This window comes from Pocillopora verrucosa, chromosome 11 (assembly GCF_036669915.1).
Source record: "Pocillopora verrucosa isolate sample1 chromosome 11, ASM3666991v2, whole genome shotgun sequence".
Taxonomy (NCBI): Eukaryota; Metazoa; Cnidaria; class Anthozoa; order Scleractinia; family Pocilloporidae; genus Pocillopora; species Pocillopora verrucosa.
In genome coordinates, this window is record NC_089322.1 from 11,746,425 (window position 1) to 11,772,325 (window position 25,901).

A 25,901-nucleotide genomic window follows, 5' to 3' on the forward strand; every position below is an offset into this window, starting at 1 on the left:
AAGTTCATTGCAAACCCTACAGCATCGCTAAATACCAAATTAATGAGCTTACCATAACCAAATGTTAGCTTGAAAATTCATAGTAATTATAGAGAAAGGTAGAAATATAGACTGCAGCACCGTCTTACTTTATTATGATAAATGATCCAAACATGTCGTCTATGGTTATTTATCAAATGTTTTCGCTTACAACATTGTAGTGGTGGATGGTGGCGGGAGTGAGTGGAACTCCTGGAGTAACTGTACCAAGGCAGTTGGTGGTATATAAAAAAGAAAGAGAGACAGCACCAATCCAGAACCAGCATATGGTGGGAAACACTGCGATGGGACCGGTGCATTCCTGAGAGGATGTAGCAACATGTCCAGTTGTCTTGAAGATAACATAAAAATTGCAGCTTTTTTAATTTCGGTGGCTGAAAACTTCTTTGTTGAAACAAAAATAAACAAATACAGGAATAAAAGTTAGAACAAAAACAAATGAACGGAACTTCTCAGTTTGAACTTTAATCACATAATTATCCAGGCCAAGTATGTGAAATGCACAAATTATTAAAAGTCATTATAAGTCAGAAATCCTTCATAATTGTACAAACTCTGTACATGTACGGAATACACCATGCTTTTCTTGAAAGAGACAAAACAAATCTCCCCCATCATTAGTATTACAATAGGTACTAAATTTTAGGCACAAGTTTTCGCTGATAATTGTGGTCGCTCTCTAAGAAGTCTGCACTATCTGAGCAATGGCGATTACGAATGTCGTTGGACTACCCGTAGCAATACCTTTTTTTTCAAGCCGGTGATGCTATCATCTACTGACAAGAAACATAGTAGGTAATTAAGCGTTAACAACTGAGTTGAAAACGTAAATTGGCCACCCTAAAGAGTAAAAAAGCTGACGTTTCGAGCGTTAGCCCTTCGTCAGAGCGATTTGAGGAATTGTGGGTTGTGCGTGGCTTTATATGCAGCATGACGTCTAGACATCAAAATTTCAATTGACGACAAAGACTTATGCACTAGTGTTTACTACAAACCTACAGATTCACACAGTTACTTGTTGTATTTATCTTCACATCTATCGCACGTTAAGAATTCCATACCCTTTTCCCAGTTTCTCAGACTTCGTTGTTTATGTAGTGACGACTCTAATTTTTCCGAAAATTCAGAGGCAACGAGACAGTTTTTCGATAAACGTGGCTATCCTGTTTCTGTCGTTCAAGCGGGCCATCACCGTGCCCAACAAATTGATCGACAGTCAGCACTATAAACGGCTGAGAAGGAAAACACTGCGGACTGCATTCCATTCACTCTCACATTTCACTCTTACATTTCACCCTCACAACCACGCGGTTTAATCTATCATTCTATCAACTTTTCATTACTCCAAAAAGATTCAGAGACTGATGCTATCTTGTCGCAACCCCCACTTACTTCATTCAAACGTGACAAAAACATAGGTAACTTTCTGGTCAGAGTTCATTTCAAACCAATGACCAATCTGGAACTTTCAAATGCGCTCACTCACGATGCAAAACTTGTCCTTTCACTCATAACGTTGAGAAAATATCAGGACCCAAGAGATCAATTTAGATCACTGATCACTTTACGTGTACCTCCGCCAACGTCATTTACTGCATAACTTGCACTTATTGCAATAAGTTATAAATTGGTGAAACAGTTAGACGACTAGGTGAACGATTCCGAGAACACCTTTGCGACGTGCAAAGAAATGACAAGGACGCATCCAAACCAGTCGCTGGACACTTTTACTCCCTAATCGTTCTAAACAACATATGCAGTTTGCGGTCTTTCCTTACATCTAGGCAGTTCGGAAGGTCGCAAAATACTAGAACAAAAATTTATCTTCCGAATCGGCACTCTTAATCCCCACGGTGTCCACGAGCGCTTTTCATTCAACTAATTTATTTCTGTTTTCTCATCACCATATTCCCACCAATAGCGTAGCTCCACTTGCTGCATATAAACCCACACACAACCCACCATTTCTCCAATAGCTCTGATGAGGGGTTAGAGCTCTAAACGTCAGCTATTTTACTCTTGGCCAATTACGGTGGTCAATTTACGTTTTCGACTCAGTTGTTAACAATAAATTACCTGCTCTACTCTCCCACGGACGCAGCACCACAGTTTCTTTAGAAACTTACCCCCTTTATTAATTCCACAAGAAACATGTTTAATAATGCGAGGGTCTCAGATACTAAATAACGTTTTGGCATTGACCTTCTGGTAAAGAAAATCAAGTTAGTTACACAGGAAATTCTTCCACCACAAAACTGAAAATAAAATACTCAACAATGCTAGGACCTCTGTTACTGGGTAATTATATGGGAACATCATCAACACAAGAATTTACACAAGCTGAAGTAGTCCACGCTGTTTATTTTTATCCTTATTTATCAATTTTTTGTTGTTGAATATTTAGAAGGATTTCCCCTGCGTTTTGAAACAAAGAGGAACCCATCTGTCGGTACAATGGAGATATTCTCAAAAAGCAGCTGGCAAACGCTTTGTACCAGTTAATGGGATGAAGCAGATAAAAAATTCAATCTGCATGGCTATGGGCTACTTTAACAACGGTGTTTATGCTAAGGAAACATGGTACGCAGAACGTGGCAATGCTTCAATGTCCACCGACTACAACTGTGCAATTCCGACCACATGTCAAAACAACGTGGTAAAGAAACAACAAGTCTGCAAAGGTAATAATGAACTGCACTCATGTAATATCCACATGATTTCCAAAGATGGTAACTTGATAGATTTACTCACATTCCAGAGATGAAAACTTTCCCGAGAACAATGATTGTTCGTCTTCGGGTATCTTTTTGGTTCTAAAAAGGTATCTAGTGCTAAAAATTGTTTCTACTGTTTACATCCTAAGACGTTTGCGCAGTCATGCATTTGAGTTCCATGAACTTCACAACCTCTTAACCCTCCACCAAGTTTCCTCGAAATTATTGCATGCTTCTAGTTTCCTTTTTTCTCTCTCTTTTGTGCAATTAGGGAATTTCACAATTTTTTACTTCAGTTGTACTTAACTAAACACCTCTTTCTCAATTTTTTCCTTGATAAATGCTTTAAAAATGACGTTCCAGCTTAAAATGTAAATTAACCTATTGTGTTTTCTGAAAGTAAACGTTTTAAGGCTAAGAAAACACGTCTTAAATGTTCTAAAGTTGTTCCCAAAAAAAATCTGGTTTCTAGCGTAAATGATGAGTTTTACAATTTGAAGCAAAGTCACGAAGCAATGTAAAAGAGGTCCGTCGGAAACATCGCAGCAAGGAAACTATGATAACATCGTGATTCACATCTGACAACAAACGATAATTTGCACCCAGAATTTCACTTAAAACAAAAAACTTGATGAACTATTTATCATTTTGTGATTTATAGCCATTCTTGCTTCTCGATAATTAGTGATTTCCATCCTTATAAATTCGAATTTTTGTTATTTCATAAGTTCCTGTTCGCTTGAAAGGCGCAAATGTGGAGTATGGAGGAAGAGTGGAAGTATTTTACAAGGGGAAATGGGCGAAGATATGCAGGAATGAGTGGGATTTCAAAGATGTCAAAGTTATTTGTCGTCAACTTGGCTTTGAAGAGGCTTTGGCGGAATTTATTGGGTCAGACATAAAGGATGAGGGAATATCTTTTGCAATGTCCGATGTCTCTTGCACCGGAGAGGAGTCAGAACTTGCATCATGCGATCGCTTTGATGGAAAGTTAAATATTCCATCTTAATGTCAATCGGATGGCGAAGGTTCTCGAGCGTTGTGTCAACCAAGTAAGAAACTAAATGTTTAGGCCTAATTAGTGATTCCGGTTTTCGTGGTTGTCTTTTTCTTCCCATTGACCTTCTGAAGTGGAGGAAAATCAGAGTAAATTGAGATCTACAGAAGACCAGAAGACCATTTCTAAAAACATTCTGGTAAAGTATGATTCACGGACAAGCATATATCTGTTCGCAGATTTTACGCTTTAGATAGCGACATGACTTTGACTGGGGATGACATGACTTAGTTCAGGGTAACATGAATTGGCTTAAAATAACTTAGATGATTTTGATTTCTTCAACTGAGTTAATAATGCAAAATTTGCCTCCGTAAAGAGTTTCAAAGCTGAAATTCGAGCGTTAGCTCTTCGTCAGAGCGGGTGCTATACTTCCCCACAGACGCAGCACCACAGTTTCTTAAGGAATTTACCCTTCTTATAGATGATTCAGTTTGGTCTTGAGGTGGAATAACGTTAGCTAAGGTGTACATGACTGTCAAGAAGGTAATATGACTGCTTATAAGATTATCTGACTTCAGTTAAGGGTTACCTATTTTTTTAATGGGTTTCATAACTTCTTTGGATGCAATATTATTCTGTTCAAAGGTTACATTACTTTAATAACGGCTAACATGATTTTGTTTGGAGTAATGTAACAGTTTTAAGTACGACAAAGTTCAAAACATTTCTCAATGTAAGCATTAGTACAGGTAAATATATGCATCTTTTGTATCCCTCCTTGTAGTGTTAATTACAAAAAAAATTACTTATTTTGACATCATCTAAACTGAACCTTTTTTTTGCAGAGAACAAGAAAGTGTTGCTTAGAGATGAACTCTGTTTTGATATTGATACCAAAGAACGGCTTCACCGCTTAATACACAATACAACCAATCATGCTAGATGGGTCATCAATGGGCAAAAGCTTGAAATAACAAACTCTTCTTCTCGAAGGATCAGGGCTGAAGACAATGGTGATCTGGTCATTGATGATGTGCAACTGTCTGATGGATGAGTATATGAATGCCAGAGATTGGAACATGTTCAATATTACATTGTCTATATTAATGGTATGAAAACACATCTTTTTATCTTGTAGAAATAGGCTTAACATGCAGGACAATGTCATGTAAGACAAGTACACTTCTGACCTTTCAAAAGTGTAGCTATAATATTAGTGCTTTTCATTACTCCTTTCAACAGCAAGATTTACTGAGAAGACGTTGGGCCAGCAAACCTTTACTGCGTACACGTCTGGCATTATAAGCTGTAGTGCTGATGGAAAACCAAGTCCACAGATTTCTTGGAGTAAGAAAGGAGGAAAGTCCATAGATACGAGACGATTCACTCAAGTATCCGACGGCAGCCTGCGTATTAGTTTTGTAAAGCCTGAAGACAATGGAACATTCACCTGTACCATGAAACAAACTAAAGGACCAAAGAGGGTCACAAGCAAAGATAAAAACATACAAGTGACAGTTATGAGTGAGTGACCAATGAGATAATATATAGAAAGTCATAAAGTCAGTTCTTCAAATGTTATTGATTTAATTTACTCAATTTCAAAACCTTTTCGCTGTTCATATCCGCAGCCATGTCAGGCGACATTTTATCGTGAATAAGTTTGTTAATTTTAGTTGTTTGAAAGTAGGGTGTCATGTTGAAAAAATTATACTTAAGTTATTTGTCAACAGTGTGGTTTCCTCGTCAAAACTCAAGGTAAGTCCCCTTTGATGAAGTTTATAGTTTCTTTTCATTCTGGTAATGTGCTTAAATCGACTTCGGTTGGTCGTGGTGACAAATTCACTTTCTGAATGCAGTATAATCGTTTGTCTCGCCATGAAGTCACTTTGGATATGGATCGCGACTTTTTGACTGAATATTGTGTCTTCTTTGTACTATAAGGTCGGTAGATATGCATGACCTTATGAAACTCTCTTTTTGGCTGTGATTGGCTGGAATCCCAGACAGGCTTCGATTGGCACGCTTTGACCAAATGTTCTATTGGAGTCTACTGTCGCAAAATTATCTTGTTTCTTGTGTTTCTTGTGGTCAGCATCCATGTTTCTTCTCTACTTGCATAGGTTTGCCTGTTCCGCTGATGTAAACTTTGGCGTACTCATAGGGAATCTTGCAAACCACAGGCTCTTGATTTTTGCAGTGCTATTAATGGCGAGTGTGTTGTTACTATTTGTAACATCAGTGAAGTGAATGGAATGCTTTCGGTTCTTCAAATGCTGTAGCAAGCTATCAGCGTTTTCGCGAACCAAGATTGTGAATGTGTCATATACATAGCGTTTCCAGATCCTTCGCTGGTAGGATATCGATTGCTCCTATAACTCTCTATGTGTAGATTAGCAATTACGGTGGAGACCATACTCCCCATGGCTGCGCCTTCTGTCTTTCGTAAATTGGTCCGAGATAATAGGAGTATTTAGACCTCAATACGAAGTTCGAAAGGTCCGCGATCTGACAAACGATTATACTTCATATAAAGCGCTAGTGTCATTATCAAATGTTCATTTAATTACGGTGTCTAATGTGATCAGTGTAAATGATACTGGAATACCTCCTATTTTCCAAGGACTTGTTATTTATTTACCTCTTAGTTCGACCAAAAGAGGATATTTTTGGAGCACGTGATCGCATCATAGAAGGAGAAAGTGTGAACTTGACGTGTAAAGTTGAAGCGGGTCGGCCTGAACCTCAGATCACATCAGGATAATACATTTAAAGGAAATAGTTTGTCTCTCTTCTTTCCTGAGATAACAAAGGAGGACGAAGGGTGGTACACATGTAGGGCAAAAAATGCAGCAGGCTCTTCCACCAAAGACGTTAACATTTCTGTAAAGGTATGTTCGTAAAGCTCACAACCGTATTTTAAATCAATTATGCATTTGAAATGTCTACGGAGTGTGGATCAATAATCAGTGGGCCCGATTCTAAATTAAGGGGTCTGGGTCTGAGCTAAGGGTAGGGTCATCGCAGAAAATTATCAGAAAAATGAAAAAAAACAAGGGCTTTCAGCCATTACCTGCGACTGATTCACCAGTGAGGACCAGGTCCTGAATGAATAATTTTTTTCAGACCGCCTCATTAGTTATTTATTGCGAAGAACTGGAAAGTCTTTACAATTGCTCCTGTGTTCCCGCTCTAAAAATTTAATGATTTCATGGTTAAATTGTTAATATAGTCTGACTGACATGGTTTTTGGAAGCATTTGTTTGAAATGATCAAAAAGTGGTTCATTTTCATCTTCTTTTTCTTCTTCTTTTTAATTGTTATTTATTCTTTTTATTATTATTTTTTTCTTTTTGCGGGCGGGAGGGGGGGGATTGAGGTGGCTTCTAATTTTGTAATTTGTGTTTACATGCCCCGTATTAAAGAGTTCAGAAATCTCACCATTACATTTAACTCCCCATTTAAAGAAGAGTGTTATTTGGGAGGTGATCCAAAAGTATCTGTCAACTGGACCAAAGATGGAGTGCTAATTAGTAAAAACAACACCCTGGTTATTAGACAAGCGACGCTTAAATATAAAGGCAATTATGAATGTACTGCTAAAAATGATGATATTGAAGCAAAATCTTCCTTCTGGATCGATGTGACAGGTAAACTCTATATTGTTGTTTATGTCATTTACCAAACTTGTAACTTAACAAAGCGTTTGTTTTTGAAGTTTAAGCCAAATTTAAATAGACATATTTTTTCTCTCTTTTCATCCGTTTCCTTTAAAATATCGAAGACCAAGGAACTAAGGAGTCATGATCTTATGATAAATTTTCATAAGTGAAACAATAAATATAACTTGGAAAAAAGATGGAGACTCACCACCCGAAAGAGCAAAGATTGATACACGATTCGATGACAAAAAGAGTTAACTTGCTATAACTGAAGTTGTGAAGGAGGACAGTGGTGTGCATTCTTGTGAGGCACGTAACAAGCTCGCTTTTGTTGCCCATTCCTTTGTTAAAATAAACGTCAAAGGTAAGCTGGTGTTACCGTTGTGTCTTAAAAAAACATACGACTTTACCGATTAAAAAATATATTTGCAAATAGATTAAAACTATTTTTCAGTTAAAGACGAAATAAATATGGGTCACCTTACCCCATTTACAGAAATTCTGTGAAATTCAGGTATTTCGTTTTTAAGAAAATAAGGAAATGTTGAAACTTGTTGAATACGTTTACTGAGGGGGGTGGGATACACTGAGCTACGAGTCTAAGAGTAGAAATATTTTTATAAAAATCACTCGCATGCCGCCAAAAAATGCTAATTGCAGAGTTTTTCACATCTGTAAATGATATCATTATCATTTCCATTATTTTTAACAGTGTGTTGAAAATAATTATAAATTCAGCAAATATCACGTCCCTCCTAATCTGTGCAAATTCAAATTATACTGAAATTTGATTAGAATATTCGATGTGATAAATTAATGCAAAGTTTTACCTTCTTTATCCCCTTTAATTCATCATTTGGAATTGCAGCTATGGCTCTGTAAGGCAACTATTTTACCTTTTATTCATCAAATTCATCGAAAGAAGAAAAAAACTACACCATTGGATGATGACGATAACAAAAATCATATCGCAGTGACTTTATTTTTATCGTGTTTATGATGCATTATTAACATTCATCAAGTGTTGTTAGAATCAGCTTCATAAGTTCCTTTTGTTTAATTTTTTTATCTCATTAGTATCTTCTATCAATTTTTGGTTAGATTTATCCTTAGATTTAGTACTAAAAAAATTGAAATGCAAAAATTGAAATTTTCTGATTTAAAAACCAACTGTTTCTTGTTTGATTTCAACTTCATCCGATTGACATAGGGTACTTAAATAACAATAATTACTGATATGTTTTGTTATAATTTATGTTCTTGGTTTATTAAACTATTTTCTCACTATCGGCAAGAGAGATTATCTCGCCAATCATGTTATCCTCGCAAATCAAATTTTTACCCTCTGATTTCTCTTTTCTTTGTTTTGAACCTGAAAGTATACAATGTTGACTTCCTCTATTTAGTCCTGACCAAGAGCAGGCAATTCAGATGGAGCCATTGAATGCAGAGGCAGATGAGTGGGAGGTTGCGGTTAACCGTGTCCTGCTACAAGACGTCATTGGACGAGGGGCGTTCGGAGCCGTGTGGAGAGCTCTCCTGAGTTCACCAAATGGGCAACCTGGAAATCGGACGGTGGCCGCTAAGTGTTTCACGCGTAAGCCTCCTTCAATTTGTTCTATTGATACATATGTTGATCTCAGGGGTGAGTACAAAAATGTTTTATTTGAGGAGAGAGGGGGAGTGAAGGGGTGGTCCAAAATTACTTCTCGACCAACGCACACCCACCTCTTCTTCACTCAAGGTTACGCGCGGGAAAAAAAAAGTTGTTTCCAACAAGTGGTGTAAAAGGTCACAGGCATAGGTTAGAAGGGGGTTAGTATGGGTTAGTATCCGCAACACTCCCCCCGGGGGGGGGAGTGTTGCGGTTACGCTGGATCCTCCGTCTCCCTTTGGACCTATTCCCCACTTACTAGTGACTGATCATCCCGGGTTGACGTTGGCAGTCTAACAGACTGACTACACGGTGTACTCACAGTCAACTCAACCATGGCCGAGGTCAGTGAGTTGGACAATCTGCTAGCTGCGAAAATTATCATCCAAACGGTAATGAGAAGATGCGAGGTTTGTAACTCTACCGGATTCTTTCTGGCTTGAACTTGCATGGAACAAATGTATTAATCAGAATGTGTCTCTATCAATGTATACTTTTGGTGCAGCCACTGGTGGAGAAGATGGAAGGAAATATTTGATGAGAGAAATTGAGTTAAGGAAACTTATCGGTGAAAACGTTTCGCCAAACATTGTAAAGTTCATGGGCTGCGTTACGAAAGAAAGTACTAAGCGTACAGCATCTTTTTTAAGTATGTGTTATTAACGATACTACAAATGCTGAATGAACCCTCTTAGAACCTCTTAACATGAGTTCCGTAAATAGGACGTTAATGGAGCCACGTTTGTCTTTTTTTGTGTGTGTGGTAACCAGACTGTTTTTCTTCGAGAGCATGTATCCATCAACAGTTCATTAAGATCCGGTCGGATAGCTTGAAATCTCGTTAACGGGGCTAACCGGCTTTCTCCCTTTAACCTATAGCAAATTTTTGAAAGTAGATTCTGGTGAAGGTAGATCCTAAAAGAATGAGTCATTCGTGTAAGCTAAACTTCTTTATGAAGAAAGCCATCAGCAATTTTATCTTTGGTGTACAATAAGGAGTCTTGACGTGGGGTTTATTTGCTTTTTTTTTGGTTTTTGTTCACCCATACTCATCATGGAGTACTTGCCATGTGGTGATCTATTTGGCTACTTGGGAAATACCGAGGAGTGAGGGATCGGTATTATCTTGGTGAGGGAAGAGCTCAGGATTTGACCAACTACGATCTCGTGTTGCCAAACAAATCGCCGCCGGCATGGTGTTCCTTGGATCGCGAGGGGTAAGTATAATACTTGTCACGTGTCAACTCTAACACAGAAAAATCTTTCAGAGATTTAAACTTTTTATTTTTCAATAGCTCGGATTTTGGGCAACATTTATGAGAGCTTTTGAATTAGATAAACCTCTTTGTTGACATTAGCAGATGTCACAAAAACAAAAAAGAAAACAAAAAAAAAATGAGCCAAAAGACATGGGAATAAGATTCATAATAATTCGGTTGCTCAGCCTAAAACGATCCCAGCTATAATTATCTGGGATGGTATAAAATTAAGCCTAAAAAAAAATAATTCCATGCACTTGTCAGAGATCGAGTATTCGCTGCTGGTCTGTTCTGGCTATTCGCGTGCAGTGTAAATAATCTGCGCTGTGTATGTATAGAAAAACCGGATTAATACAATTGCCCACCTACCCCTCCCCTGACTCAACAACAGTCTATCAATACCAACTTAGGGTTAATGTTGGGTTAGGGGAGGGGTAGGTGAGCAGTTGCCCAGATACTGATATTGATCCCAAAAACCTTATTGCAACCCTTAAAAAATAAAACAAAGGGAAAAATGGAACTCCTCAGAAATCTGTAAAAGGAAACAAAGGTAAAGAGAAAACCATCTTACTGATCTTTTTCTTTTTTGGAGTACAACGGGTCCTCTGTTGCTTTACCATTTCTAAATTTCATTTCATTATCATAATTATTGTGATTATTAGCATAGTTATTACTTAAGCGTAAATGAAAGTGATCCTCGCAGTGATGTGCATTACTTAGGCAGTAGTGAAAAAAAGGCCTGAAAAACAATTTAGGCCTGTACGGGATTTGAACCCATGACCTTTGCGATACCGGTGCAGCGCTCTACCAACTGAGCTAACAAGCCAACTGGGAGTTGGTCATGATGGTGGTTCTAAATAAACCCGTGAAGTGATGAATAGACGGTTAAGAATATATAAAAGTCATATATTTGAACTGCGGATAAAGACGTAAATGAAAGTGATCCTCGCAGTGATGTGCACTACTTAGGCAGTAGTGAAAATAAGGCCTGAAAAAAAATTCAGGCCTGTACGGGATTTGAACCCATGACCTCTGTGATACCGGTGCAGCGCTCTACCAACTGAGCTAACGTGCCAACTGGGAGCTGGTTATGATGGGGGTTCTAAATAACCTGTCACGGGGTGTACCTCGACTGCCAACAGGGTTTCTAGCTCACCCTTACTTACAAGAAATAAGCAAAACAAAACAGAGATAGAAATTAACAGAATCGGTTCTTTGGCCCGGACATCGGCGTTTTTTGTAGAAAGTCTCGTGAAAGGAGTCATGTTTTCTGTTTTCCGAGACATTTTTACGAAGGATAACGTTGGACTGACTTATTAGGGAACGACAAATGTAGCTTTCTTTTCATATTTTATCATGTTTACGTAATGTAGCTTCATATTTTGTTAAAGATAGTTTTGGAAAAAATTTATTGGTTGTTTTTCCAGGGACGTTTGCTAATCAAATGGACTGCACCAGAGATTCTGCTAGGAGAACTTGCTGGACTTTCCACCTTGAGTGATGTGTATGTACAGATATGTATATTAATCCACCAACCAAACGAACTGATTACCTTTGGACTTTTCTTTATCGTTTCACGTCCAAATTCACTCAGCGATTGACTGTAGAATATTTTTGATATGCTCCCGTCAGGTGGTCCTATGGAATCGTTCTGTATGAGATAGTTACCCTTGGTAAGCCAAGCTATGTTCAATCAACACGTTTATAGGACGACCCTTGCTTAGACTGTCAAAGTGCGCAATAAAGTCTGATTTCATTCTCATTATCGGGTGTTTCAGATTGATATAAATTCTGCTTTCATTTTGATAAATATGCATACATATGTTTTTTTTTCCCTAACTCAATATATATCGCTCTCTACCACGTATCGAGCACTGTGATACGGAAAAATCGCAACATCTACATATATATACATATATAAATATATATATATATATATATATACATATATATAACTAATTGCAGACAGTACTGTTTCGGCCTTCTGGGCCTCATCAGTGCAATGCTGATGCTAGGATAGAGGTGAGGCCATATAGCCACCCCAAGTGATCTCACACATGTGGGATCATCTAAGCCATGCCAGAGTGCTCAAACTAGAAAAACTAGTGAGCATGCATAGTATATATATATATATATACACACACACACACACACACACATATATAAATATGTATATGTATTGATATGTACCAAGCTATTTGGATTGTTCATATTAGTAAGTGCAAATGAAATAACGAGTCGATGGCTTAAGCGTAATTGAATTATCAGAGACTAACATCAACTCGAACCAAGAAAAAGTAAACTTTAAACTACAGTACTGTATTCAGCAAAATTTTATTTGGGCATCATCAAGCTATGTAAATGTACATGCTGGTTGCTTCCTTATATAACGAGGTCGAGAAGGAACAATTTATCTCAGTCACGTCAAAAAGGGATATCAGATGCCAAAGCCCGATCATGTTGATAACAAACTGTGAGTCGCACTTTTCTAGTATAATACCAACTGTTCCTAAAAATAACCTAAGATCCAAGACGACTCATTTACCGTTCTCATTGCTGAAATTTTTGCAATAAAAACAATTGGACTACAATCATATCAGTAGCTTTCTGTTATGTGAATGTGAACCAGGAGCATTCTGCATTCAGCTGAGATACAGCGTGGACAATTATGACATCAAAATTGATTTGAAAGAGATCAGAGCGAGTGAAGTTGTGCAGATATGTGCGGCGACCCAGAACAAATCTGAATCATTGCCTACACAATTTTCAATAAAAGGTTCCGGTAGGAGGACTTTATTGGTATTCTTTGCATAGTCCATAAAAATTAGTTAAGAGTAGACCATCGTTGTTAAATATAAATGATATAATGAAAAGGTGCTGGAATCGAAACCCTAACTTCCGTCCTCCTTTTGAAAACCTGTGACAAAGAATGGACAAATACATTCGTGAAGAGGTTTGTTTCTAGAATTGACAACTCCCCAATATTTTATGCCCTATAAAGACTTTGACTTCACTGTGATTTAGCGCTCTGCAGCTAATGTATAATCCTCATTTGTTACTTTATTCCTAAGACATACGTGGAACTTCTTAACTTGGGCGCTTATGACAAGGCAAAATACTCCAGGGTTGAAGATCTCGGAGGTGAAGATGCAGGACCAAGTGAGAAAGTTGCATAGAAGGCCTCAGCTAAGAGGTTGGGAAAATGGGCCAGTGACCGTCGTTAGGGTATATAATCGTCACTTCTCGGTGCTAAACTAAGTGTAGGTTTGTGTTAGTTAAATTTCTCTCCATATATATATTAGAAAAATATTTGAAAGTGTTGTCCTTGATTGACAAAATGATAGTAATAAAAGCACAAAAAAACTAATTAATTAATTCTTAAAGAATGCCAATAATAAATAATTTAATCGGTTTCAGAATAAGGAAAATTGGATAGATGTGAATTAAACTTCCGTAATCGATTAAACCAGAAGAAAAAGAAGGAAAGAAACAGAAAATAACCTACTTGAGAAACGGCTCGGCGAGCTTTTCATTGTTGTATTGTGAAACCATTTAGTAATTTTGTCTGTGGCAGACCTAGAAAAGAGATCTCGTAACGGCGATATGAAATTTGGTAAAATTTTGTAGTTTGGTAATGAATTAGTCGTGAGATATTAACTAGCACTGGGGTATTCCTTAACGAAGTATCATCTTTAAATTACATATTTACATATTCTAGTGATTTGTTTAACTTTCAAGTTACCTTTATTTGAAAACAAGCGATTGCATTGTTGACATTTAACGTTTTGCTGTTGGCATTAAATGCTTTTATCCCAAACGGAGAGAACCGTTTTAATAGAGTGTGAATTAATTAAAATTAATAATTTTCTTAAGTGCTTTCGATTCGTATGAGGAAAAAAAACGTCATTTAAAGGGTTCATACTGTGGTAGACGGAAATAATTTGTTATGGCAAAATGGAATGCTTGTTTAAAAACCGGACGAAATGATAGCACTTATGAGCGCTTAATTTTGCACGCTATCCAAACACAATAAGTTGTATTTAACATAATGTAAAACACTCTATTTAGTATCTGCAATAAAAAAGATAAGAGGCTTATCATATGACTATTTATTGATTAACAAGTCAGTTTAGATTGAAACCATTCCGTATCCTCATTAAGCTTTTGGATGACGTCATCAGTCTGAGGCGATGGCCGCATCTATAAAATAGCATTTTCATGTATATCACTAAATCAGATATCCACGTTCTCAACTTTTCACACTTACGGACGAAGCTGTAGATAGTCGCGTCTTTGACGAATGCTTTATCGGTCTGTTTAGAACTGCGTGTTTGTCCAAGGAAACCTTCGAGTTTGTTAATATCAAAGGAGTCAGTTGGGATTTGTCGATGTTTCGCAGTTATAAAATACACTAGCGGTAGAGGAAACAGCAATTTTTTTTTAACTGATTCGATAATTTCAAGATGCAATAGAAGGATAACTTGTAAATGCCTCCGTTACCAATGTTCTGATTCATTGTACTGCTGAAGCGTTTCAATCCAGATTGACAGACCATGGCGTATATCTCCCCAGTTAATCTTTCCTCTGACCTAATACTATGCCGGCTAAAGACAATCGCAACTTTTTGTTATTTCTTATAACTATTACTATCATTATTATTATTATCGTTATTATTTATAATGTATAGATTTAGCCAGGCCTAAAAGCGGAGCTCTTGTTAGTTTAATTTCCAGCCCTTCATTATACTGACTGAAAACTGTAATAAAACTCTACAGCACTGGCTGTAGAAGAGTTTCATCAGTGGAATGAAAGACCAGATCGGGGAGTGGGGAGGTGGGGAAGAATTGACGAGGTCTGAAACCTGGGGACGATGTTCTCACAACTACACACATGCTAGTCAGCGGTATCTTCAGACTGGTTACAACCGTTGTCGTTGTTCTTGATGTTATGACAAAATTTTCGAAGACAAAGAATATTGTCTTCTTCAGATGAAGTGCATGATGTCGGCATCAGTTGAAATTATATTCTGTTGAGCGCGACTTATAATTTCGGTTTGGGAAAAGGAGCCAAAATTGAAAGAAACGACAGTAAACCACTTTGCGTTAAGACATTACTGGTGGATTGAGGTGTATACACGTGCAGTGAGCACAGTGAGTCAGTAAAACAATACGCCAGAATCGTATGGGCTTTTCTTATATCCTCTCTTGAAATTGCCAGGTATGACCGCTAATCCCACCGTTTTTCCTCAACGTTTCAACCTCCTCTGTTTAGCGTAGAAAATTTAAAAAAAAGGAATGTTCAACTCATGTTTGAACCGGTGTAATTTTTTAAAACCTTTTCGCCTTTGGCTACTCATTTCATGTTTCATGATTGTCCTCTGGCTGGAAATAAACGACGTCTTTTTAATATTTTTTAATTCGATAACCTCTGCTGTAACTGCATGTAAAGTGGGTGTCTTTAAGAAAACTTGAGCTAATACCTGGATTTAATTTTTACATTACAGAGATCAATTTTAAATATCAATCAACTTTTCTCTTAAGTTTAGAAGTTGAGTTGATGTTGTTATTGGCTATATTAAATAGGTTGAAAAGTTTTAGATGTTATTTTCTTATGTTTGCAAAATAATTGAATTTACTGGGAGGTGGAGTTGTTCCAAAATGTTAACATGAAACGCAACAATACATTTTATTGATATGTAAAAAGTTTTCATCTGACTATCTACTGTCAAGTCTTTGTATTATATTTCAACCCAACCATTTTCCCAACATAGAAACACTATTGAAAATGGAAAAATGGAAAACTTGTGGCATATACACCATGTTTGAAATGCAGGGTTCGTACACTTTTGACTTGTTAAAATTCCATGACTTTCCATGACTTTTTCCATGACCTTTTGAAAAATTTCATGACCTAAGGTAAGCAATAATTACTGGTATTGTTCTCAGACAGTAATGTCAAAACAACAATTTATTCGACCAGATAGTTTTTGAAAACAAAAAACCGCTGTGAGACAGTTCTTTCCTTTTACATAGAAGATAACTGCAGCTTCACAAGCTAGCACTCTTCTTAGCCGGCTCTCTCAGTTCTTCTTCAGTTTTCTCTAGGGCTCTCTCCTTTTCTTTTGCTACTTTTCTCAGTGCATTGGACTTAGTCCACCACGGTTCCCGGTGTCCCAGCGGATTTGGACCCCCCGGTCCAAATCCGCTAGCAGATATGGACCCCCCCCAGCAGTACTGAGTGAAAACATTATCCTTAACGTTCCCGTAGAAATAGATATTGCTTTACATTTCAGTGCGTACTAAAGTATGTTTTTAATTCAAAATATGCGTATCGCCGATGCATACGAAATGCAGCTAGAAATGACCCGTCCGATGTTTCTTTTGACCAAGGAAAAATGTACAAGCATTTAGTTCAACGTTCGGAGAAAGGTCGTTTTTGAACCTTTTCCGCGATAGTCGAACACCGATTCAGGAAGAGACAAACTTATGGCATTAATTTATTTTGTTATTGTTCAATGCCCAAGTGTTGGGACGATATGGTAAAGTGCGAGTTTGTTATTTCAGATCCCTCAACAGTTAATAATCGTTAAAATTAGAAAATAAGATTGGGATAGATGAAATAGTCTCCACTTTTGTTAAGACGTAGACATTAATGTTGATTTGCATCTGAAAATAAGCTGAGAGTTGCAATAGTTCAGAATAGAAACATTTTTTCTTATTATAGGCTTTACGAACGACTTGTAGTAGGAGTAGTTACTTCGTTCCTGTTCAGAAACTGTTTAACGTTATTCAATTAGAAAATCAGACCGAGTTATTTTTATGACTGGACGCAATAGTCTCGACTATTGTTATGACGTTTCGTATCAATGTTGATTCGCATCAGAAGAAGCAAAGATTTATTGTTACAATTTCAATCGTTCGAATGCAGTAGTTTGTTCGCATCTAATTCTTGCGTATACTGCACGACTCGCTATAGTAAATGCGACAGGATTGGAACGAAATGGCTGTTTTTCTTTACGTTAATTGAGGAATGTTGTGCTGTGATTGAAAAGAACATCGACAAAAAGCTTGTATATAGAATAAGTTACCAAATATGATACAAACGATACTTAAAAGGAATGTTTGGTAGGAGGGTCCAAATCTGCGAAGGGGGTCCATATCCGCTAGCGGATTTGGACCGGGGGGGTCCCGGCGACATTACGTTGAGCCATTTCACGCAGCGCTACACCATTTGTGTGTACGCTATACCTTTAGACACCCCGCTGAGCCATTTCACGCTACGCTACACTGTTTGTATGTATGCTGTACCATTCTACATTACGCTGAGCTATTTCACGCAATGCTACACCATTTGTACGTACGCTGTGCTACTCGACATTATCCTGTGCCATTTGACGCAACGCTACACCGTTTGTGTACTGTATTGCAAACGAGTGCTAAGCTATTCGTAATTGAGTTAGTCCATTTCACAACTTCATGTTCCAACTCGACTTTGGCAACTAGACCGTTTATCATTTGGCTGAACTATCCATGTTTAGAGTGTTCTGTTTCATGAAGGAAAACTAAACCGTCTATAATTTGGCCATGCCATTCCTTTATTAGCTATTCTATACTGCAGCTGATCCTCAAACCAGCTTTGTATGTGTTGATCTATTTGACATCCTTGTATTTTTGGTGGTGACGGCCACCCATACTGTACCATTCGACAACGCTACGTACGGCGGCGTTCACTCAATGCATAGAGTCACTGCAATTTTTCTACAAATCTAAAACATAACGCCGTTTACTTGTAGCCTTCTTTGGTCGCTCTGCCTCTTTACAGCCAGCCTATTTTCACTTTAAACCCTCTCTCCACGAACTTGAATTATAATAATTTCCTCCGGTTGACAAAGTTCAAACTCTGCCGGTATTGTTGCCTTACGAGTTGTTTAGAAACCGCAAAATACTGAAAATTACTTTTCAACTACATCCTTTCCAGTTTGATTTCCCGCTCAAAATAAGGGTGGCAAATTATTTGCTCACGCGGCTTCACATCCACTAGCCCACGTGAAGCCCTCGTGTAATATCTAGCCGTGTGCCCGCGGTACACTTCATCAAAGCTCGGCACTCGAGTATGCGAATTTCATCGTCATCAGCCGGTGTCTCCTAGCGCATACGAATGGGGTATCCAAGGTACGAAAGCAATCGCGACTTGACATTTTGCCCATTATTTTCAGTTTTAGCCGATGTAGCCCAAATCTTTATTGTTTGCAGACCATCATGGGTAAACTCACCTTATTTCCATATAATTCATGCATTTTGGTCCAACTCGACATTTTGGCCACTATTCCTAGTTTAGCCTATGTGGCCCTAGTCTTTACTGTCTGCAAACCATCGTGGGTCAACTCACCTTATTTTCGTATAATTCTCGCATTTTGGTCCAACTTGACATTTTGGCCACTATTCTCAGCTTTAGCCGATGCAGCCCAAATCTTTACTGTTTGCAGACCATCATGGGTCAACTCATCTTGTTTCCATATAATTCTTGAATTTTGGTTCAACTTGACATTCTGACCAATATTCCCAGATTTATTCCCAGAAGTGTCTGCGAGAATTACGGTGCACCCTTTGGTCTGTCTGTTATTGCTTAGAGACAATACGATTCCAAAATAGTAATGGTTACTTGCCACCTGAAAATGTGAGTTTAAGTATTTTTTGAAACATATGATTCAAAATTAGATTCAAAATGATTGGAAAGATCAAGATGGTTAAGAAATAACTCAAAAAAAGTGTTGTCCAATGAAATATGCAAAAATGTCTCTCCTTAAAGGTGAAACGAATAACCTTTAATTAGGCCATATCTGTAATCATATTCAAAAAGTACTCTTCATGATTAGTGCCTGAGGTATTTGAAAGTCCAAATGATAAACTTACTACCAGTATCCCAACATAGGCCGACTTTTTCGGGCCAAAAACACGCATTTGGTCATTCTTGTTAAAAAATCGTTTTAATGAAACGCTCAGGAGTATCAGCCGACCTCAAATTGTTCAGCCCAAAATGTCTATTTAAGATCCAAGCACTGAAGTCATCGTCATTTGGGAACTTTATAAAGGACTTAGAGTAAGAGCTTCCAAACCAAGTTTGAGTGCGGATGGTCCCTTGTCACACAACTTAAACTTGTGAAGTCTACGCGCCGAATAGCACCAGCAAAGAGTGAGAGTCCCAGGACATGACTGACTTACATAACTGGTACTATTTCTTGTATTCTTTGTCAAATCTTAAGGTTCACTAACATTTCATTATCAACAATAAATACCAAAAACACCATTAAATGAAAACATCCGATTCCAAATTTATTTAAAAGAGCCGACTAGGCTATTCTGAAAATAATACATTTGGCCATATTGGTATTCGTCCCTCTTCATATTGAAAGGAAAGGAATGAAACAAAAAAACCGGAAATTTAGGGAATCATTTAAACTGATCAGGTCGTTACGGTTTCCTGGTCCCCCCCTTGTCAGCAATGCCACTGACAAGGGTATTAACATGTCGACTGCAGAGAACTGCACGCAGGGTGTGTCATCGAGTAGCCAGCTCGACTCATTGTCGCCAGGATAAATTGAAAGTGAAAGAGATTTCCACTACATCATACTTTTTCTTCCTTTCCTTCCTTTTTTTTTTTAATTTTCTTTTTGTTTACGCTTAATGAAAACAGAAATGACTTGATTTGTTTTTGGGTTGAGCGTCAAGTGAAACGACATGTATTAGAAAAACAAGTTGTAGTTGCGGAGGTTTGCTGTGCTCGCAAGTTCCTCAACCTACTGCATGGACGCACTAGGCAAAGCAATATCTTTAGGTGCGTGCTTCATAGCAACCGCCTCATCGTTATCACCTTCGTCTTTTTCGCAATCAGAGTATTCATCAGATAAGTCAGGGTCCTCTTCAAACTCGTTCAGCAGCTCCAGTTCATCTAGTACTTTTAACCACGCTTCTTCACCAGCAAGTACTTTCTTGAAGGCAACTATAGCTTCTCTTAACTGTTTCTTGCAAAATATGATGCCCATCTTAAGCAAACTTATTTTACCTGATATCACATTCTTTGAATTCGAGGTGGTGACATATCGGGGTATCTGTGAGAAAAAAGAGTAAGGACATATTGAACACCTGACAGGTTACATAAACACAAAAGTAAACGACACCTGAAATAAGCTTTTACAAATTTCAGTATGTCGGTTGGATACTCAATTAGGATGGACGTAAAAATTTATAATTTCTAATGGAATAACAAGCTGAAAATTTCATTGATAACCTTGATAATGAGGCCACCCTGCTATTGTCACCAACAAACACCATTCGGAATCCTCATTTCTTCTTCTCGATTTAACCCGGCTGGTATGGCCAGCGAAGAGACTGAGACCGTAATTGATTTACCATATGGCGTCACATTCATTACGCTGACAACACGACTCGATTGAAAGTCGTTAAAATGTTCGTGTCCAAGCGCTGCATTTATATGACCCAACGTCGGTCGTATTAACGGGGTTACGCTGTACAATAATGGTTTGCTTAGTTGCCGACCTTTACATCTGGATCGTCTGAAACATCAACATCTTCATCATCCTCTTGAACATCTACATCGACACAGCTCAAAATGTCAACTACAAAAAACAAGACTCAGATTGAGAAGAAAAAGTATTAAGAGGTCAGTGATGATTCTTAGAGGTTAGTGTTACCCCAAGTGATCGAACTGTTTCCAGGAACTTATTTGTGTGCACCTCAATCTTCTGCCTTCCATTGTTTTTCTTGTTGTCATCCTACACAGAATATTATGACTGTTTAAAATTTTGTCATATTTACTCACAATCACTTTCTGATTACTTGTTTGCCCGATTATTTGATTTGAAGGGCATTAAGTATCAAGCTTTGACACTGGCAGTAAAACTGAAATGATTATCGGTACCTCATCCCATTTAAGAATATCCATAATTAAGCCCTCCTCTAGCCTGTCCGTTATCCTGGGCATCAAATGGAGTTCGTCTATCATGATGTGATCCAAGGGTATGTAAAAATCGCTTTCCTTGGCATCCAGGTTATGTTGGCCAATCTTGGTTTCAATTCCCTTTTTAACTCAGGTGTCTGAAAATAGGTGCAATTGTGGTTCATATTGCACCTGAAAATCATTAAAGGTTGTGTTAGATCTTGTGTGGCATTTTAAATACAATTTGATGTTCAGCTATTCACTTCTGTCTATCACATCCATTGATTTCTCTAGAAAAAAGCTATCATTTTCACCTACAGATGTCTATCAAAAGCTGCGATGACTGTAGAAAGCTGTGGAACTTACTCTAAAAGCCTTCAAAGTTAGTACAAGGTTTAAAATAATGGAGTTCATAAAATGTAATTATCGCTCATTCCTGTGGATTTTGCACCAAATACAGCTATTGTTAGACGTTGCCCCTTTCATACCCATGGCTAGCAGAAGGAACTGTTAAAAAGTGAAACAGGGGAGATCAAATTGATGTCTAAAACTTTTATGAATCTTAAAGAATCATTTTTTCTATTTTGTAAAGAGCTACTTTGATTTATTATTGAAGGTTAACTTTTGTATGATACTTTACCTTATTATCACCTCCGAGGTAAAACTGTAACTTTATCTGTCTTCCATCAACTAGGATGTAGCCCTTCTCAATTAGATTGTTTACATCCTTGATCACTTTCACAAGAGACTCTTTCAGAGTTGCATATTCCTCTTTGCCCATCACTATTGCTATTGTATGATTCCCTAGAGAAAAAGTACGTTAGTGTCATTATTTTGTTAACTTACAACAAAAGAATGGTAGATAGTGTACCTGCACTAGACGAACATCTTTTGCCATCTTCCACAAGGGCAAATGAGCAAACGAACAAATTGCTGCTATGGGAAATCCTTGTTTCATCTCCTGATATTTTAACTTTCACTTTAATAGTGCCATCTGCATTGTTCTTAACCTGTAAAAGAAGTAAAGTGTTAGACTTAAGGCAAGAGAAGAAAATTAGCAATGCTTAAGGAAGGGTCCCATAAGTCACTGTATTTTCCGTGGCATGTATGAAAAGGTTTATGAGAGACATAAAACTTACAAAATTTCCAACTTCCTTGTCGAGGAGGAGCTTTAAAGGCAGTTCAACACCCTGTGCTCTACCAGGGGTTCTTTGTACATTCTACTTCCTACCTAGAGTCCTTGCACACCTCTCCATCAGGTGGGTTCGGGGGAGGGCCTTTTCCACTTTGGTGAGCTCATGGTAACCCTTCAGTGAAAGGGAAAATCGGTCCATGATGTAAAGTATTGTTCTGATCTTCTCCTTTTCTCATAGAGGCTCTCATAGACCTCTATTTGGTCCCCTGAAATGAAATGATTAATATTGTTATTGTTGTTACATCAAAGTTGTTTTATATGCTGGAAATATTCTTAAAGATTAATTTAAATTTAGTTTTAAATAGGTGATCCATCACATTTAAGGAGCCAAATATATTTTACTTTCATCGCTTTTTGATTTTCTAGTCTCCCAATTGTGTAATTTTTATAGCCTTACATCCTACTTATTTTAGTAGAAAAAAATCTCTGTGACAGTGACTTTCAGAAACAACTTGGCTAACATTTTTAAGGCAATATTTGAGTTATAAAAATATCATGTAAGCAGTTACATATTACTGCTTTCAACATACTTGTAACTGTTGATTCGTGTGGTAACGTCTGTCTTCCTTTTGGAGAAGCAATATTTTCAGTATTTTCTACAAGAAACAGAAAGAGACGTCAGACACAAACCTTTTGGACTAATTGACATGGAAAAAAATGAAATTTGTTATTAGTGAAATTCTGTCAAGTTTTTACCAGGAAAATGCTGTGAGGCAAAGGTTATTTTTATTAGGCGACCAGCCTTATCTTCAAGATTAGGCGATCTTGGCTCCAAACCGTAGGTCTCGGCAAACCAGAGTGCGTTGTGCGCCTTCTCTCTGTAAAGAAAGCCAAGGTAGCTTTTTTAAAATATGATTATTTTGCAATAGAGCAAGGATTGATTTATTTCATATACATCAAACATCTGTGTGTATTTAAATGTTTAATTGCCCTAGTATAAATTGCAGACTGAAAGCTATACTAAGGAAATAAATACAAGAAAAAGGCCAAATAACATGTAAACTAAGCTAACCTTATTTCCTTTAGATGGCGCTGTTGTTGACGTCGCCCTACTCCTTCTGTAGCCCTTCCTTTATGACCATCGAGAGTGTGCTTGACCATAGCGTCATAAAGCTGTGATGCTTTATCTTTAAGCACATAAAAAAGTTGATCAGTCCACTTTGATAGAAGTGTAGGCACTTTGGGTTGATGACAAATATATTGCATTGTTTCAAAACTGGATAGAATAGATATATTGTTACCTTCAATCTCGGTCCGTAGTCTTTGGTTTTTAGTAACCAGTTCTTGTTGTCTATTTAACAGTTCCTCAATCATCCCATCTGGCTCTTCCGGAAGTAATGAGAGGGAAGCCCAGTAGTTGGATTTCACGGCCCGACGAATGTTGCCATTCGAGGCTTGGTTCACCTTCTTTACTGTATATTCTACCCTGCTGTGAACAGCTTTTCCGACACGAGCGCGGCAACACGAGGACAACGTATACCCAATTCTCCTCAAATTGCACTGGAGAGCATCAAATACTTCGTCAGGATTTTTGAGTCGACGCCATTCCCGAAGAGCTTTGCCGTTGATTCGAAGATAGAACAGTGGGTTTAAACTACCTCTCAACGGCCGAGTCATGTTTAAAAAAGCAGAGTAGACCGGGGATTCTAAGAGCTCTGAAAAGAGCTCCCGATCAACACGTTGCTTTTCTTTAATGGTGAACATGGCAGAATTCTGAGAAGATCTTGTTGTTTCTGTTGCTGAAGCAAACAAAGAGTGTTACGATTTACCTGGTGTGATAACGTTGCAGATGGTTACGTTTCCGAATTTTCCCAATTCTAAAGCTTGCGAATGTAGTATTGTTAGTGCAGTTGTCAATTTCAATGCTTAATTGCAGTGGTATGCGCGCTATTGTTTACGGAGGCGGAGTTTTGCATATATCAATACGCTCGCGGGAGTTTTAAAATTCGGTCAACCGTGCTTCTCGACGTAAAATTTGGGGTGGCCAGAGGTTGCCTCGAAAAAAATCGGTTTTGATAGTACTTCTAAGCCTCGTACGGCAGAGGAAATTTTCATAAGACCTCCTAAGACGTAGAAGTAACTTTTCCATATGCTGACTCTAAAGTTTCGCGAATAGTTCATCGGATTTTGAGAGTGAAAAACTTAGGCGCACGTGGGCGATTTATAGCCATTTTCTCTACTGTTTCGCTCTCTTTTCTTGGAGGACTCTTCAAATTTACCGCCGATGGACTTAAAGAGTATCCGGATGTGTCGCAGTATTCTGTGCGATGCGCGCCTGCAAAACACAAACATTCTACTGCACTCGAGTATGTGCACCTCTAGTAACACATATATTGACGTGATTGTTCATGTGACGTAGGGTAACTTGGGCATGCGCATACAGATACGATTGCAAGGATGAGCCCACAAGGCTCTTGGCTGCGCATGCTCAACGAACCATTGACTAAATTTATCTCGAGCCCAGAATCTCCTCAGCTTTATGCAAGTGTTGCGCGCGCGTTGTGCTAAAACGTCCGCTGGACAAGAGTTAAGCTATGGCGTGGATGTGCCCGCGGTACAGTTGGCTGGGCATGCTGAAAGTAGCACCTTGTACGGTCAATCGTACGGTTATACGTCCAAATTTTCTCAGCTTGATGCGTTAATTCGTAACAGCCCACGTGAAGCCCTCGTGCAATGCCTAACCGTGCGCTCGCAGTATACTACACTGAAGCTTGACGCCTGAGTATGCGCACTTTATCGTCATCTGACGGTGTCTCCTGGCGCGCACTAATGGGATATACAAGTTACGAGCGTAATCACGCCTGCGCATTACCTTCTCCCTCGCCCTTCCATTACGCAATGGCTAAGATAGTGCCCGTGGTACAGTTGGCCACGCATGCTAAAAGTAGCACATTGTACGGTCGGTCGTACGGTCGTACAACCAAATTTTTTGGGCTTGATGGGTTACTACTATAATTATGGGGTTACGCTTCGCGCGCTGCGAGCTCCGCTATAAATTGTTACATCATGAAGTTCAAGTTGAATTTAAGTATTTTAACTACGTGCTTTAACAGAAAGTTAACAAGAAATATCGTGCCAGTTTGATTGATTCCCGTGTAGTATGCATTAAAATTATATCTGCGAGAAGGGAAAAATCTTAACCACAAGTATCGTCCAATGGAACGTACTACAGCAGTTTTGTGATCTCCACAGAATACACCAAGAACGTTGGCTGACTGACTATTGCCGTCACGGATCTCAAGATAGTAGTTCCACAGACATGGTCGTGGAGCCGAAGAGTAGCTGTGCATGGTAAAGTTCAGTTCCAAGCGCGTAGTGTCCTTTTGAAGCGGAGAGAACATGTGCGTTCCAAAACAGAGTAACTCTCTCCCATATTTTTGCTTTTTGAGGATGCTTCAACAAAACTACAACAAATACAACAA

At 38.2% G+C, this 25,901-nt stretch overlaps 1 pseudogene; it reads left to right on the forward strand.

Annotated features, from left to right (window-relative positions):
* The first annotated feature begins 2,493 nt into the window (after nucleotides 1–2,493).
* Nucleotides 2,494–13,637, forward strand: LOC131789374 (fibroblast growth factor receptor homolog 1-like; annotated as a pseudogene).
* Nucleotides 13,638–25,901: the final 12,264 nt, after the last annotated feature.